This window comes from Schistocerca cancellata, chromosome 4 (assembly GCF_023864275.1).
Source record: "Schistocerca cancellata isolate TAMUIC-IGC-003103 chromosome 4, iqSchCanc2.1, whole genome shotgun sequence".
NCBI classification, from domain to species: domain Eukaryota; kingdom Metazoa; phylum Arthropoda; class Insecta; order Orthoptera; family Acrididae; genus Schistocerca; species Schistocerca cancellata.
The window spans coordinates 417578924-417597178 of record NC_064629.1 but is presented as its reverse complement, the minus strand read 5'-3'; positions in this window follow the sequence as shown (position 1 = coordinate 417597178).

Sequence of the window (18255 nt, the reverse complement as noted above, 5' to 3'; positions counted from 1 at the left end):
CGTCTGTAATGTAACATCATTCACTGCCTTGATTTTATTTCATCTGAGAATCATTTTTATAACAATTACATCTGCGACAGTTTAGCTGACAATAAGAACTGCAGTGCTTAAAATATGCACTTGGGCACTTTTGACTTCACACTATGCCATGTGACATGCTCTTGTCACGGATGCATCTGCTTATTCACTGATTCCCACACTATGCAGAAAGGGCTGTACAAACTGCTGTTATAAACTGTTCTTTGTGCAGCAAAATGGGTAACTTTGTCAGTGTATTCTTCCTGTGTGAAAAATTTCTGAAATGCTGGATTGGACTATTCCCTTGTCAGCTGGAACATAAGAGAGGTGTGTGTGTGTGTGTGTGTGTGTGTGTGTGTGTGTGTGTGTGTGTGTGTGTGTGTACACATCTGCTCTCTTGTACAGTGTTTACCATACCTCAAACAGGATTCCCCTATTTGAGTTGAAGTTGGTGTTACAGTGACCAAAAGGTGGAATATTGTAGTCAGGCCTTAAAGAGCTCAGTTAGCAATGACCACATAAAGATTTGATAATTCTTGTGTTTTTCATTCGAGAATTGTAACTGTTAGCATTTCTCAGTCTTCTTTTATGATAACCTCTGGGGATGTTCAGCAACCACCATTTACCGTGAAGATGTTGGCTTAATCTCCCAGGTATAATGGATAGTGAAATATGTAAACCTTTATACTGTATACAGAAACCACATCGAGTGACTGACTGACTGTTTGTCTGGCTGTACAAGATTTCCTCCCAAACCTCTGGATCAATTTCATTTAAATGTTGCATACAAACAGCAAACTTCACGAGTATCAGCACTGTGGGGTTTATGTACTCCAAACAATAGATAGAAGCAGAGAGATGGGCAAACGCGAGTCTCTTCAGCCCCTGCCATGTAGGCTGGACTGCATGACAGGTGTGTTGTGTGGGAATAATATCAGTCTACCATATCAACCTGCTTTGCAGGGCAGCCTACACCTCAAGGACAATAAATGTTATCAAGCCTCTGACATGTAGGTTGCCTGGAACTACAAGATCAACCTGCTTTGCAGGGCAGCCTACACCTCATGAACAATAAATGTTATCAAGCCTCTGACATGTAGGTTGCCTGGAACTACAAGTGTGTTGTGGCAGCAGTCTCACCTGCTTTATCAACCAGTTTTGTAGGGGCTATAAGTCTATATGGGCATAAGAGGGGAAAGTTCAGCATGGATATAGAAAGTGATGGATATGGGTTGAGAAGGTAAGATGGGCTGGACAGAGAGGGGGAGAAAGGGGATGGGCAAGGTGCAGAAGGCAGGTGAAAGATGGAGAGAGGTAGTGGGCAGGTAGATAGGAATATAGTGTGAGAAGACAAGTGAAAGACAGCAGGTTGCAAGGAGGCAGGTTGAAGAGGGTAGAGAGAATTAGAAAGGGAAAAATAGATTAGGAAAGAGATTTACATTTTTTCCAGATTATTTTGATGAAACCACATTTTGATGAAACCACATTGCACACAAATGTGTGCAATATACACAGTGTTAGGGGTATAAGTACATATATTTTTATTGGTGACTGAGGACAGTGTACTGAACATCATTACATCAGTATTTACTTCATTTGGAGACTAATAATTATAGCTGTTAGGAGTAGTATATTTTTAGATTGGTTATTACTTCCAAGTACATACAACAAGAACAAGCCATTAATACCTATATTCCCCTGGGCAGCAGGTCAGGTGTGGAAGTGTGCATGCGTGAACACAAAATGGTTAATTTGTACTGACAGATGTAGCAGTTATGACCATGCAGCATACAGATAGTAAATTATGTTACACGTTTGCAGGAAGGCTGTTTGATACAGAGAAAAAATAACTGACATGCTGATGTGGAGGCATATTAAGGTACCAATGATTACAATATCTGTACTTATACCACCAACACACTGTACGTGACACTTGCATATGTGGGTGAAGCTGCATGTGGAAAGCTAGAATCTTTATCTGTTATACACTCTTAAGACAAAAAAGATGCCACACCAGGAAGGAATTATCTGAATTGGGTGGAAATTGGGGGATGTGACATACATGTACTGACAAACAAATGATTACAATTTCAGAAAAATTGGATAAATTAGTTAAGAGAAAGCGCTCCACTAACTGAGCAAGTTATTAACTTGTTAGTCCACCTCTAGCTTTTATGCAGGCAGTTATTTGGCTTGGTATTGATTGACAGACTTGTTGGATGTCCTCCTGAGTGATATCCTGTCAAATTCTGTACAACTAGTGTGCTAGATTTCGACACCTCAAGCTGGTGAAGCGCTCTGCCCTTAATACTCCATATACTCTCAATTGGGGAGAGATTCAGCGACCTTGCTGGCCAAGGTAGGGTTTGGTGAGCATGAAGACAAGCAGTAGAAACTCTCCCCGTATGTGGGCAGGTATTATCTTGCTGAAATATAAGCCCAGGATGGCTTGCCATGAAGGGTAACAAAAAGGCATATAGAACATCATCGATGTACTGCTATGTTGCAAGGGGCTGCGGATGACAACCAAAGGCCTCCTGCGGTGAAAAGAAATGGCATCTCAGACCACCACTCCTGACTATCTGCATCCTGGTCAAAGTGGGACACTTTGCTAAAACAATTCTACTCCAGTCAATCATATTCCAGCCTGAAGACATGTCTGGAGACACCCCGGACAGTGGTGAGATGCCCACCGTACTTTCACCTGCCATATGGCCCAACAATAAGAACTGATGCTCTGAGTGCCATTTCATTTCGTAGCAGGTTTCCTTTGGTTGTCATCTGCAGCACCCTTACAGTGCAGCAGTACTTCAAGGATATTCTGCACTCTGTTTTATAATGTATAGAAAGTTCTAGTTGAGAACAGAATTATTTAGGAATAAAGGAGATGACTCGCTGAAGGGCAGAATGCTGCGTCATTGATAGGTACTCGAACAAAAGGTCCCAAACTCCTGGATCAATTTCAACTAAATTTCCACAGAAATGGCAGGACTCTCAAGTATCAGCATTGTGGAGTTAATACCCTCCTACCTACAATAGGAGTGCGGATATGGTCAAAAAATGTTTTTTCTGCCCAAGGCATACAGGCTGCCCTGACCAACAGGCGGGTTGTGTGGGAACAGTATTGGCCTGCAAGATCAACCTGCTACATTTCAAGGGCAAGAAACACTTCTCTGGGCCCTGTCATGTAGACATGATAGCCTACACATCATGGGACAAAAAGGGTTTTGAACCTCTTGGCATACAGACTATTCTGCAAGAGAGGCATGTTGTGGGAGTAGTACCGGTCTGTTCTCTTGACATCTTGTGTAAGGGTTATATGTGAAGTTGGCATACTGGGAGGAGGGTGGAGCTGGAGAGAGAGAGAGGGGGGGGGGGGAGGGTAGAATAGGGGGAGGAGGAGATGTGTGAAATATGTGTGTCTAACACATACATGAGCAAAGACCCCCCCCCCCCCCCCCCCACTCCATCTGCCCGACTGCTCCGCACTGTGCAGTGATGTGGGTAACGGGGCGATGTAACCAGCTCCTGCTGTGTAGGTTGACCAGTAAGGTAGATGGGAAGTGTGGGATTAGTAATAGCATACTTCATCATCTGTCAACAATAAGGCTTATCCATGGATACGTGCACTACACCATCACATCCGGTGTCATATGTCTTGTATGGTTATTCTGTGCTGCTCACTCCACAGCAATCCTATGCCTCTGCAAGAGCACAATTATGACCAAAGTAAGAAATATCTAGTTCCATACAGTTATCAATTGCAGGAATAAAGTCCTATACCTGCAACTGAACATGGTTGTGTGTTAGGCAAATGCTGATCAATGTGATTGAGGCTGCCATCTTATCAGGAAAGAGGTAGGTTGGTTGGTTGATATGAGGGAAGGGACCAAACAGCAAGGTTATCGGATTAGGGAAGGATGGGGAAGGAAGTCAGCTGTGCCCTTTCAAAGGAACCACCCCAGCATTTGCCTGAAGTGATTAGGAAAATCACAGAAAACCTAAATCAGGATGGCTGGACACAGGTTTGAACTGTCCTCCTGAAAGCAAGTCCAGTGTGCTAAACACTACTCCACCTCATTCAAAGGGAAAGGGACAAGCTGTTTTCATACCATGAATAGCCCTCATTCCAACTGACATCCCTTTCACATTTCACAGACTTCAACTACCAGTATGACTAGCATTCGCAGCTACAATAAATAAGGCACAGTGACATACGATTCAGTACTTGTAGTTGATTTGTGATGACAAATCAGCCTCCCATCTGTTTTTCACATGGGCAGTTGTATGCTGCATGCTCTAGGTCGAACTCACCATGAAATTTATAAATCTTGGCATCAGGAGGTGTAATGAGGAACATTACTGTAAGTAAATAAAGTTACAGTATTTTGTACTGTGTTTTACTGCCCACATTATTGATTATGTTCCTACATATATCCTATATCTATGGCTATTAAATCTTTCATTACTTTCTAATGTCTGCACCACAGTCTCCACTCCAGTGGCTGTGACACAGAGAAAACACGTAATATGACATTCAGATCAACTACAAATTGGAATTAGGGAGCTCTGCAGGTGGCCTACTCTCTCACCTGCAGAGCAGGCTCAATTGCAACCAACCAAACAAAACAATTCGCGAGTATCAGCACTGTGAGGTTCATAATAATCTCCTGGTTCCAACAGAAGTTGAGATATTGGCAACCCCACCCCCTCTTTCCAGCCTCTGCCATACAGGCTGCCCTGCACAACAAGTCTGCCATACTGGAGTAGTACAGGCATGCCTTACCGACCTGCTGCCTTCTTTACTGACTTGTTTTGCTGGAGCTGTACCTGTACGTGCAGGTAGGTATAACTGAAGGGAAGTTTGAGATGGATAGAGGAGGGAATGAACAGACAGATGGGGCAAGAGTGGTAAGGAGGCAGAGAGTGAGGAGGATGGGGGAGAGGGACAGGTGAAGGAGGACAAGATGCACAGATACAGCAGGACAGAAGGAGATCAGTGGGGATCGGGTGAAGGAGGAGATGAGGTGAGGAGACAGAAGTTTAGGGAGATGGGGCAGGAGGAGAGATGGACATGGGCATATAGGGGGCAGGAGGTGATGGACAGAGAGACGGGCGGGGGGGGGGGGGGGGGGAGGGGCAGAAGGGGATGAGCAAGGCGAGGGGGCAGGAGATGGGCAGAAATGGGGTGAGGTGGAGATGAAAGGAAGAATTGGACAGAGGGGCAATCATGGAGGGCATGGGTCAGAGAGCGACAAGGAGGAGATAGGCAGAGGGAGGAGAAGGGTATTGCCAGAGGGATGGGGGAAGGAGGAGATGGACAGATAGAGGTTGAGATATCATGGTTGATAGAGGATACGGAGGAAGCAGTGGATGCAGAGAGGGGAAGGAGGAAGCAGTGGATGTAGAGAGGGGAAGGAGGAAGCAGTGGATGTAGAGAGGGGAAGGAGGAGATGTATGCAGTTTGTGTGTCAAATGGATATCTGACTGAAGCTGCTGGGAAATGTCTAGGTAGGATATAAAAGTGACCTACATGCTGATGTGATGGATGGTTCATTTGGCCCAACAGTCACTAGTGGACAATCTTCGTGGTACCTGTCACACTTAGTTGTACTAGTCATGTGAGATCTGCTTTTACTAAAATCAGTTTCCCTAGAGATTGTGGGAAATATATAGACCCTACAGTTTTCAGACACATACACTTCCAGTGATTCAAGTAGTCCATTGAACAGTATTTGCACCCAGCCAACCAACAGACCTCATGTGGGTAATCAATCTGTCGTGTCTAACAAAATTAAGGAAGACAGTAATGAAAGAAGAAGGTGTTTTCAAAAAAAAACTTTTCGCCTTCCACCATGCATAGTGTGTTAAAGGGCCAGTGACAGCAGTCAGAGTAAACAAACTGTTAAATTACACATTCTATATAACTGATGACACACACACACACACACACACACACACACACACACACACACACAGAGAGAGAGAGAGAGAGAGAGAGAGAGAGAGAGAGAGAGATGACAAATCAGCCTGCCATGTGTTTCTCACATGGACAGTTGTACACTGCATGCTCTAGGTTGAATTCACCATGAAATTTATAAATCTTTGCATCAGGAGGTGTAATCAGGAACATTAATGCAACTTATCTACAATAATGGCAAGAGTATGTTACCTTTATTATCACTGATAATGTGCAAGTTACCAAAGTACATTGGTGCAGCTTTCATCCACCTTTAAGTTAGTGCTTATATACCAAATCCTAAGCACTGATTTATGTTCACAGATATGATGTACAGTTACCCGGAATTGTTAATCATGTATTGATTAACTTTCCGCTCAGCTTTATTTTCTTAGTATGACAATTCATGTCATGGGATTATATAATCCCATCTTCAGACCTATGTATAGGCCAGAATTCCTCGTGGGTCTCTGATAATTCTGTAGACTCCAATGTAATATGAGTAAATGACAGCTGAGTGGAAATTTCCCCAGTGTAAAAAAATCAAAGTGCAGCTGAAAGGCCCACCATATCAGTCTACATAGATGGAGTGTACAAAATTGTGAGCAGATGTGTGGTATCTCTGACTCAGCTGCCCATAAATTTAGTATTCAAATTTTCTACTCAGTTGATCTGCATGAATTACACCAGCAAACACCCAGTTTTGAGCAGAGAATGCCGAGTATTCATCAAAGAGAAAACTACCAAGGAAATCAGCGTTACTCAGTACATTTCATACTCTGATGGGAAGAAGGCGTTTCAAACCCTTCAGCCCTGTATTTTCGCAAATAATCTGCCTCAGTAACAAAGCAATTTATTGAAAACTTGTCAGCACTCAAATGGTGATGACAACAACAAATACAGGAACCTTACATATTTGTGATACCTAATAAACATTCAAGTTTGCTTCGAATAGAACAAACATTGGTGGTAGAATGTACACTTGACAAGAGTAATGAATTTTCCCAGGTAGCAGACAGGAACAAGTGAAACTGTTGTGCTTTGCAAACCACTGTATTGCACAGTTCACATTGGAGTAATGTTGCATGGCATGAACACCTGGTAGTGTGGCATGGACAGGAAATGGTGAGAGTAAGGTGCAGTGCATACAGAAATGACGCAGATGCACAGCAGCTGTGACATAGGGATTTGGTGTAGGTGTGATGTGAGAAAGGCAGACTGGAGTGGCACATTGAAAGTGATGCAGGACAGTGCTTCTATGAATAGTATCAGAGTATGTCATCTTCACTGAAAGAACTCACCATGTATCATGGTTGTACCTAGAATCCTTACAGAATGTCTCCACATTGTTCCTGTATTATTAGACAAAGCAAAGGATATAGCAGTCAGAGAAAAGCAAAAACCTGGAGGCAGCCTATTTGTCCGTAAGGAAGCTTAATAATAACCGTGAGGTAAGTTGACTAGAAAACAATTTGTTTGTTAAGCAAGCATCTATTTAAAATATGTTCAAAAAGCAAGAATGAAAAAAATCATAATTTTTCATTGTAAAAAAGAAGTACAAAATACATTATGTGCAATTTCATTCTTTTATGGGCACTGTACTACTGGATGTTCATTCAAAGCTATTTAATTTTACTTTCTGAAAAGCTATTCCACAGTTCGATGAATTGTCCATGAAACATCGCAGGTTTTATGACAAAAAATACAACCTGAACACATGCCTACACATTCTGCAGAGAAGTGGGAGGAAATCACTCACCATTCCTACACTCTGTGGAACCTGATTGTTTGTGTCGATAGTGTGGATGGTAAACATATAATAATAAAGGCACCCCCACATTCCAGATCTGTCTTTGTGTCCCACAGAGGATTTTTTTCAGTTGTGTTGTTAGGTGTTGCAGATGCAAATGGCTTATACACTGGTAAGCCAAGACATTATGACCACTGTCTACAGTAATGTTGGATGCTGTCTGGTGGCATTGTGGGCAAGTGCAGGGTAACAAAAGTATGTTATCAGAGCAGACACGGATGGGGAATCACCCTAGCGAAGATATGAACTGAACTGCAGATGGGGAAATCAGGTGAGGTAAATGACTGAGAAAGGGCAGATAATTATTGCACAGAGCCTATGAACAAGTATCTTGAAAATGGCGAAGCTTGTCAAATGTTCATGTGCTACTGTCATGAGCATCTAAGAAAGATGTACAAGGACAGTGGTACTACCAATAGTCACTAAATGGCTGGGCATCCACAACACTTAAATGGTTTTATGTCCATGACTATTCACAGAATGTGGGGTTCGGGGTCTTGTCTGCTCTGTAAAGCACAACAAGTGGGGATCTGCAGCATCTTTGCCAAAAGAGCACAATGCTGGTGCACTCACAAGTGTTTCAGAGCACACAGTTCATCGTACATTGCTGGACATGGAGCTCCATAGCAGACCACCCCTACATATTCATATGTCGACCCAATGACATCATCAGTTACAATTGTAGTGGGCACGGGACAATCAGGATTCGACTGTTGATCAATGAAAATGTGTTAGTCAGTGGTCGTCTCCACAAACACCGTCATTGAGGTGAATGGTGGCTCAAAACATGCAGGCTGGTGGGAGCAGTATTATGCAATGGGAAACATTCTCCTGTGCTTGTAAGGAACCTGTGGTAGTAGTAGAAGACACACTGACAGCTGCAAACTACCTGCATCCCTTAATGCTTGATGTCTTCCCCAACGGCGATGTCATCTTTCAGCAGTATAATTATCCATGTCTCAGATGCAGAATTGTGCTGCAGTGGTTTGAGGAGTATTATAGTTAACTCACGCTGATGTCGTGGTGACCAAATCCAACTGATGTAAATTGTATGGACCTATCAGCATGCAAATCCACAGCTTGTTATTTACGCGAATTACGTGAGCTGTGTGTAGATATGTAATGCTACATATCTCCACCAACATACCAACAAACTGTTGGATCCCTGCTATGCAGAATCAGTGATGTATTTCATTCCAAAGATGGACAAACATGCTATTAAGCCAGTAATTATAATGATCTGGCTCATTACTATATGTAATAGCGGAGATAGTTGAATATAGATGCATCAGCAATGGACAAGCTGTTGAGAACTGTAATTCTGATAGAGCCGTTGCAACTAGGACACCTGAATTTACCAGATCCAACTTTGTTACCACGTGAAATCTCCAAGGTTCCTTTTTATTTCATAGCAGATGAGGCATTCCTCCACTGCAAAAATTTAATGAAACCCCCCTCACAGTTTGACAAATGAGCAAAGAATATTGTCATGTTGTAATACAATCCAGCCCAAATTCAAAAGTAGGGTCATCAGTGAATTATAACGCATAGCACAGAAAGCTTGTTTATTAAGAACACCAACAAATAGACAGAAAAGAACTGCCTCCTGAACAGGGTGTTCTCTTATTATACAAAATCAAATATTTCAGAATATGTGAACTTTGTTGGTGTGGTCTTCAGTCAAGAGACTGGTTTCATGCAGCTATCCATGCTACTCTATCCTGTGCAAGCTGCTTCATCTCCCAGTACCTATTGCAACCTACATCCTTCTGAATCTATTTAGTGTATTCATCTCTTGGTCTCCCTCTATGATTTTTACCCTCCACGCTGCCCCCCCCCCCCCCCCCAGTACTAAATTGGTGATCCCTTGATGCCTTAGAATAAGCCCTACCAACCGATCCCTTCTTCTAGTCAAGTTGTGCCACAAATTTCTCTTTTCTCCAATTCTGTTCAATACTTCCTCATTAGTTATGTGATCTACCCATCTAATCTTCAGCATTCTTCTGTAGCACCACGTTTCGAAAGCTTCTATTCTCTTCTTGCCCAAACTATTTATCGTCCATGTTTCACTTCCATACATGGCTACACTCCATACAAATACTTTCAGAAAAGACTTCCTGACACTTGAATCTATACTCGATGTTAACAAATTTCTCTTCTTCAGAAACACTTTCCTTGCCATTGCCAGTCTGCATTTTATATCCTCTCTACTTCGACCATCATCAGTTATTTTGCTCCCCAAATAGCGAAACTCATTTACTACTTTAAGTGTCTCATTTCCTAATCTAATTCCTGCAGCATCACCCAATTTAATTAGACTACATTCCATTATCGTTGTTTTGCTTTTGTTCATGTTCATCTTATATCCTCCTTTAAAGACACTGTCCATTCCGTTCAGCTGCTCTTCCAGGTCCTTTGCTGTCTCTGACAGAATTACAATGTCATCGACGAACCTCAAAGTTTTTATTTCTTCTCCAGGATTTTAATACCTACTCCGAATTTTTCTTTTGTTTCCTTTACTGCTTGCTCAATATACAGATTGAATAACATCAGGGAGAGGCTACAACCCTTCCTTCCCAACCACTGCTTCCCTTTCATGCCCTCAACTCTTATAACTGTCATCTGCTTTCTGTACAAATTGTAAATAGTCTTTTGCTCCCTGTATTTTACCCATGCCACCTTCAGAATTCGAAAGAGAGTATTCCAGTCAACATTGTCAAAAGCTTTCTCTAAGTCTACAAATGCCAGAAATGTAGGTTTGCCTTTCCTTAATCTATTTTCTAAGATAAGTCATAGGGTCAGTATTGCATCAGGTGTTCCAACATTTCTACGGAATCCAAACTGATCTTCCCCGAGGTTGGCTTCTACCAGTTTTTCCATTCATCTGTAAATACAAAGCTTTGAAAACCTTCTAGAAATTATAAATACTAATTACCAAAGATTTGTTGGTGGCAGAATGTGAACTGACAACCCTCAGCACACCAGCCAACAATAACTGCTACACATCAGTTCATGCAGAACAGTAGAAGTAGAAGTAGAGGTTTATTGTCTCATAACATACAATTTCAAGCCATTGACTTAAAAGTACAGGAGACTCATCAAAACACAAAAACTGGTTTACAATATGTGGCATTACATATCTACACACAGCTCACATAATTCGCGTAAATACACTCCTGGAAATTGAAATAAGAACACCGTGAATTCATTGTCCCAGGAAGGGGAAACTTTATTGACACATTCCTGGGGTCAGATACATCACATGATCACACTGACAGAACCACAGGCACATAGACACAGGCAACAGAGCATGCACAATGTCGGCACTAGTACAGTGTATATCCACCTTTCGCAGCAATGCAGGCTGCTATTCTCCCATGGAGACGATCGTAGAGATGCTGGATGTAGTCCTGTGGAACGGCTTGCCATGCCATTTCCACCTGGCGCCTCAGTTGGACCAGCGTTAGTGCTGGACGTGCAGACCGCGTGAGACGACGCTTCATCCAGTCCCAAACATGCTCAATGGGGGACAGATCCGGAGATCTTGCTGGCCAGGGTAGTTGACTTACACCTTCTAGAGCACGTTGGGTGGCACAGGATACATGCGGACGTGCATTGTCCTGTTGGAACAGCAAGTTCCCTTGCCGGTCTAGGAATGGTAGAACACTGGGTTCGATGAAGGTTTGGATGTACCGTGCACTATTCAGTGTCCCCTCGACGATCACCAGTGGTGTATGGCCAGTGTAGGAGATTGTTCCCCACACCATGATGCCGGGTGTTGGCCCTGTGTGCCTCGGTCGTATGCAGTCCTGATTGTGGCGCTCACCTGCATGGCGCCAAACACGCATACGACCATCATTGGCACCAAGGCAAAAGCGACTCTCATCGCTGAAGACGACACGTCTCCATTCGTCCCTCCATTCACGCCTGGCGCGACACCACTGGAGGCGGGCTGCACGATGTTGGGGCGTGAGCGGAAGACAGCCTAACGGTGTGCGGGACCGTAGCCCAGCTTCATGGAGACGGTTGCGAATGGTCCTCGCCGATATCCCAGGAGCAACAGTGTCCCTAATTTGCTGGGAAGTGGCGGTGCGGTCCCCTACGGCACTGCGTAGGATCCTACGGTCTTGGCGTGCATCCGTGCGTCGCTGTGGTCCGGTCCCAGGTCGACGGGCACGTGCACCTTCCGCCGACCACTGGCGACAACACCGATGTACTGTGGAGACCTCACGCCCCACGTGTTGAGCAATTCGGCGGTACGTCCACCCGGCCTCCCGCATGCCCACTATACGCCCTCGCTCAAAGTCCATCAACTGCACATACGGTTCATGTCCACGCTGTCGCAGCATGCTACCAGTGTTAAAGACTGCGATGGAGCTCCGTATGCCACGGCAAACTGGCTGACACTGACGGCGGCGGTGCACAAATGCTGTGCAGGTAGCGCCATTTGACGGCCAACACCGCGGTTCCTGGTGTGTCCGCTGTGCCGTGCGTGTGATCATTGCTTGTACAGCCCTCTCGCAGTGTCCGGAGCAAGTATGGTGGGTCTGACACACCAGTGTCAATGTGTTCTTTTTTCCATTTCCAGGAGTGTAACAAGCTGTGGATTTGCATGCTGATAGGTCCATACAATTTACATCAGTTGGATTTGGCCACCACGTCATCAGTGTGAGTTAACTATAATAATCCTCAAACCACTGTAGCACAATTCTGCCTCTGAGACATGGATAATTATACTGCTGAAAGATGACATCGCCATTTGGGAAGACATCAAGCATTAAGGGATGCAGGTGGTTTGCAGCTGTCAGTGTGTCTTCTACTACTACCACAGGTTCCTTACAAGCACAAGAGAATGTCTTCCATTGCATAATACTGCTCCCACCAGCCTACATGTTTTGAGCCACCATTCACCTCAATGACGTTGTTTGTGGAGACGACCACTGACTAACACATTTCCATTGATCAATGTACAGGAGACTCATCAAAACACAAAATCTGGTTTACAAGATCCCTTATAGGCCTAATACCAGTAATATAATATTCATTACTGAATAATTACTTAACTAAGCAGTTATTAATTTTTCTTAAAAAGTAACAAACATTTAAGATTAACAGTCCTAAGCACTTGCTCTTTCCTGCTCAAATTTTCAGGTTGTCATTTATGAATTCTTCTACTGAATAGTAACATTTCTGCACTAGTTTCTAATACAAGGATTTTGTGAGTGTTTCTAAATTAATGTTGAGCAATTCTCTTCCTTTCATTGTGTTATAAATTTTCATACCCATATAATGTGGAGTTTGAGCGTAAAGCTTTAAATGGTGGCTGGGCAGCATAAAATTCATTTCTGGTGTTGTAATCATGTTGAAAATGATTTGCTACAAATAAATCAGGGTCACTGAATACAAAGATAATCAGCTTATACATTCTTTGCCCTACATTGTGCGTATTTCTAATGATGGTTTTCTGAAGTTTTAGTATTCGACACATATGGTTTGAGGTAGCCCAAAAATACAATTCCGTACCTTATTACTGACTCAAAGTAACTGTGATATACTACTTTTCTTATGCTCATACTGGTAGCATTGTACAAAATTTTCATTGCGTATGCTAGGCTATTTAATTTATTTGCAAGGTACTGTATGTGTGACCCCCATGATAGATTTTTATCTAGTTGCATTCCTAGGAATTTCTCACAGCAAATCCTGGTTTCTGTGACTGACCTGAATATCATTTAATTTTGCTTGTTTTGTTTTAAATTGCATTAACTGAGTCTTTTCCAAGTTTAATTTTAACTCATTTAAATCAAACCAGGTATCTAAGTTTTCTAGAGTATTTTATACAGTTTGTGTAATTTGATCTGTAATGTTACTTTTAATGATAAAGATGTGTCATCTGCAAATAATACTGTGTGACAATCAATATTAAGTGGCAGATCATTTATGTACAACAAAAACAGAATGGGACCTAAGGCAGAACCTTGGCGTACTCCTTGTGACATGGTTTACCATTTCGAAGTATAAGTTCCTATCTCTGATGTTATAACCACTCTTTGTCTTTGGTTGGTTAGGTAGGATTTAAACCATTCTAATACCGTGCCCCTAATGCCATACTTTTCCAGTTTACATGGTAGCAAAGAGTGATTCACACTATCAAAGGCCTTTGATAGGTCACAAAAAATTCCTGTAGCATGCAGTGAGTTGTCTAGAGACGAGCTAATTTTATCAACAAAATTATTTATAGCAGATATTGTGGTTTTGACGTTTTGAAATCCATACGGATTTTTTGAGATTATTTTAAATTTTTCTATGAAATTTTGAATTTGTATGGTGACTACCTACTCAGATATTTTTGACACTGAGGGAAGAAGAGAGACCGAACGATAGTTTCCCATGTGTTCTTTTGTGCCTTTTTTGAGTAGTGGCTTAACTACTGTACACTTCAGTGTTCCTGGAAAATAACCTTCTTGAAGAGACTGGTTAACTATAGTAGTTAGTGGCTATGCAATTATTTTAGAGACTGTTTTTAACACTTTTGTTGGTATCCCATCCCATCCCATCCTGTTGATGTTTTACTTTTTAGTGACAGTATTACATTTTCTATATCTTTTACTGTAGTTTTTGTAAAGGAACTGAAAAATTCACCGTCAAGTTGCTCACCGTTGAAGAAATTTACCATGTCTGGATACTCTGCTACATTGACATTAGATTTGTTTACATTTATAAAGTATTTATTAAGCAATTCAGAAATTTGAGCAGGATTTACAATAGTTTTATCCTCTATCTTGATTTCAGAAATATCGTGGCGTCTACCTGTGGCACCTGTTTCAACTTTGATCACTATCCAGTATAACTCTGCTATTTGCCAGTTCTTTGGCTGCTTTTACAACTTTTTTAAAAATATTTTTGTAATGTTTTACATAGGTAACAAAATCAGGACTTTTATTATGTTTTAGTTCCCTATGTAGCCATCTTTTTCTTGCACTCGAGATTTTTATTCCTTCAGTAATCCACTTTACTTGATTTCCTACTGTTTTATGATATACAGTAAGGGGGAAAGTTTCATTAAAAACGAGCAGGAATTTTTCCAAAAAAAAAAAAAAAAAGAAAAGAAAAGAATACTACTAATAATTAACTTTGATGCTGGGTACACGTTTTTCGCCATCCGGATTAGATTTCTTGCTCCGTTTACCATCTCTTCTTCACTGCTGTTTCGCAGCGAGTTCGTCTCCACGTGCATGAATACACACTTGCAGTTTTCATTGCGATGTGCCGACGGGAATGCATTTTGTTTCGTTGTCTACATGTTCTTGAGGTGACTATTTAATTGATGTATACCTATCTCTGGGCGGACATCAGGTTTTAAATTTGCTTGCACAGCGCTTACTTGCTGCAGTTTCGCCTTGAAAATGGCAGAGTGGCTCTTGATGAAATATTGACAGTTTTCGAAGATGTCAACAGGCTGCATTCCCGTAAGTAACACTGTACATGTTGGGAGGAACTAAGGTCTTACTAAAGAGCTGCTTTCGACTGTATTGTATTCTTAATCGCTTGTTAGACATTACATATGAAGTCGTGGATTACGGCCCTTCACAAAAAAGGCAAAAAGGTCAGACATGTCGTCTGCGTTCTACATATGAAGCCCTACTACTGTACTGACGTGCAGTGCTTACTTGCTACAGTTTTGCTTTGAAAATGGCAGGATGTGCTACTGTTGAAATATCCGCAGTTGTCAACAGTGTCACCCGGCTGCATTTCTGTAAGTTATTTGAGCTCTTGAGTAAGTTTTCCAATAGTCCCACTTTCTGTGCAGGTGAAAAAATATATATACTATGTCTTGTGATCTGACTCTCACTGGTCGATGCTTGGTGTAATAGCAGTTTTGGTGCTTCTCCTGGGGGTCTAGGGACTGTGTAAGAGCCAACTTTCTTGCTTGTTCGGTCTTAGAGATGAGGTGTTTCATATCTCCTCTAAATCCGGGCCTGCTGCGCACGCGTGAATCTGGCAGCTTGGGCGCGCCAGTAAAATTTTTTCGGGTACCCCATGTCGCTGGTTGCTGCTTACACATCCAACAGCCACATTACTACAGCCAGAAGCGGGAGAAGGTATTACCACAGTCTAATATATTAGACTGTGGTATTACTCATACGCGACTCAACTGCGCGTGTGCATGAGCCCGCTCGTAACTTCTTAAGGGGAGCCGGAGGTGCCTATGCTGCCCATGTTAAAATCGCTAAGTTTGAGGAACATTTATGAATAAACTACCAAATAGAAAAATTTGAATTTTTTTTACATATAGAATGGTTTAGTATTGCAGTTATGACAGAGGGATTTTGGAGTATCTTTTCTAGTTTCCTTCCAATTATTTTTTTTATTAATGACCCAAATTTTTTTACAAATAATTGCTTTATAATTAAACTGAAATGAAACTACTGAACATATTGCCAAATGGCTGTGTTACAATGTAAGGTTGTCCACAAGGAGTGCTGTATAAAAATTTCATCTCTCTAGCTTGAGTGGATTTTGAGAAAATGTTCCTTATATTCGAAAAATTCTAATTTACGGGAAATGGCTATCAAAGTTTCTCAATACATTCCTGCACTATAGGATGGATTATCAGGGTCTTCTTCTTCATATTCCAAAAGCTACCTCTTCTGTCTTCTTTTTTGGCCTGTTGTTCCATCATACTTCATATGCCTTCTCTTCTTTCTGCTCCTCTTATCCTTTCTCTGTCAATATTTCTTAGTACTCGTACAGTGTTCACCCCAGCTGTAAATCCTAATGCCTTCAGAACTTCACACTTCACACTGTTCCCTTGGTTGTAGGTTGCTATTGCATCATAAATGCCAAAGTGCAGTGTTTTTATGCTTACAAACACCCTTTTATGAATCACTTTCCAAATCAAATTGTTTACGCTCTCATTAGGATTCTGCGTCTTTCCGTGTAGACATTTGTGTAACAATTCTGACTGTGCTAAGTCATGAAAAATTGGTTTTATTGTTCCCTCCTGATTCTTGTACATAGTGCATATTACCCGCTTTACACAAGAAGTATAATACTACCAACAACAGGCGCAACACTGAACTAATTCAAAACTGTAAACAGCAAAGAGACGATGTTCCGCGCTCTTATTCATTGTAGTATCGCAACTTGGTATTAGTGTTAATTTTCTTTTCCCTACGTTATTCCTCTTCTTATATACACGGTTACTAAAACGTGGTATCGTAACAAGAACAAAAGTGTACGACAATATTAAATGGAGCAAGATGTTCGAAATTCTGAGGAAAATAGGAGTTAGCTGTAAGGAAATACAGGTAATATTTGTCACAGAAAACAATATAGCCAACCCTTGCACACTCGCTGTATGCGTAACAGACCGAGAAAATCCCAAGAAGTTCGCCAGGAAGTCACGAGAGGGTGTTAGATGCATTCAGCGGCCGCCCATTTCCTCTGCAGGCGTGGGGGAAAATGGTAATAACTCCACTTCTAGGGCGAGTAGAACAATAATTCAAAGTTTACATTAAAGAGGAATGTTCCAATTAATTTTCGGTAGCAAAAAAAAAAAATCGTAGTTTTTTGGATTTGACCACCTCCGGCTCCCCTTAAATGAATCTAACATAAACAGTTGTGACGTCACGCTCATCGGAGGCAATTTGTTGTTATGAAGCATTGCATAGTCTTCCTAAGGCCTTTGACACATTTTGCTGATGGCAGACGCTTGTACGTGTACTGTATTATTTTTATATGGCGCATTTCCTTTGCAATTTGTTTTATTTTCATTTTTTTCTCTCGTTCATGTTTTAATGCTGCAGTATTATTCTGCACTAGCGGGATACAGTAATATCCTTTGTTAGAGTATCGGTTCTTACCAGTCAAAAGTACAAAAATTTAACTGAAAACTAAAACAACGCAAAATTCCCGGATTTCTAAAAAATTCCCGGGTTTTTTCCGGTTTTCTCCCGGTTGTCGCGAGTCGTATACACCCTGCTATTCGTCTATGGGTAGTAGGCAGTTGGCATATCGCAATTTTAAGTTCCCTCTACTAGACTCAATTGGAAAACTTTTCCATGATCAGAGGTCACCACTCAGGGTGCTCCACGCTTCAAAATTATGTCTTCCAAAATGGACCTTGCAATTTCCATAGCTTTGGCGGTTGATACAGTGTAGTGGTACAGTAAGAGTGTAGGAATCAAGGTAGTCAGTGCAGAGTATTATCCATTGAGTCCCATTTGTCAACTTTGGAATCAACCCTTCCAGGATGTTCCCAATCTGGTGGAATGCCACTGCTGCGCACTGTATCCAGCTGTTTTCTAACAAAGGATTGCTTGAAAGGCAGTCAGTATTTCGTGTTTGCATCCACTTTTGTACATCACTTTGACATCATACTCCTGAATCTTCAGTGCTCATCTTGTCAGTGGAATTGGTACCAGGTGCCACAGAGCTAATTGTGGCACGCCCAAATTGCGTGTGT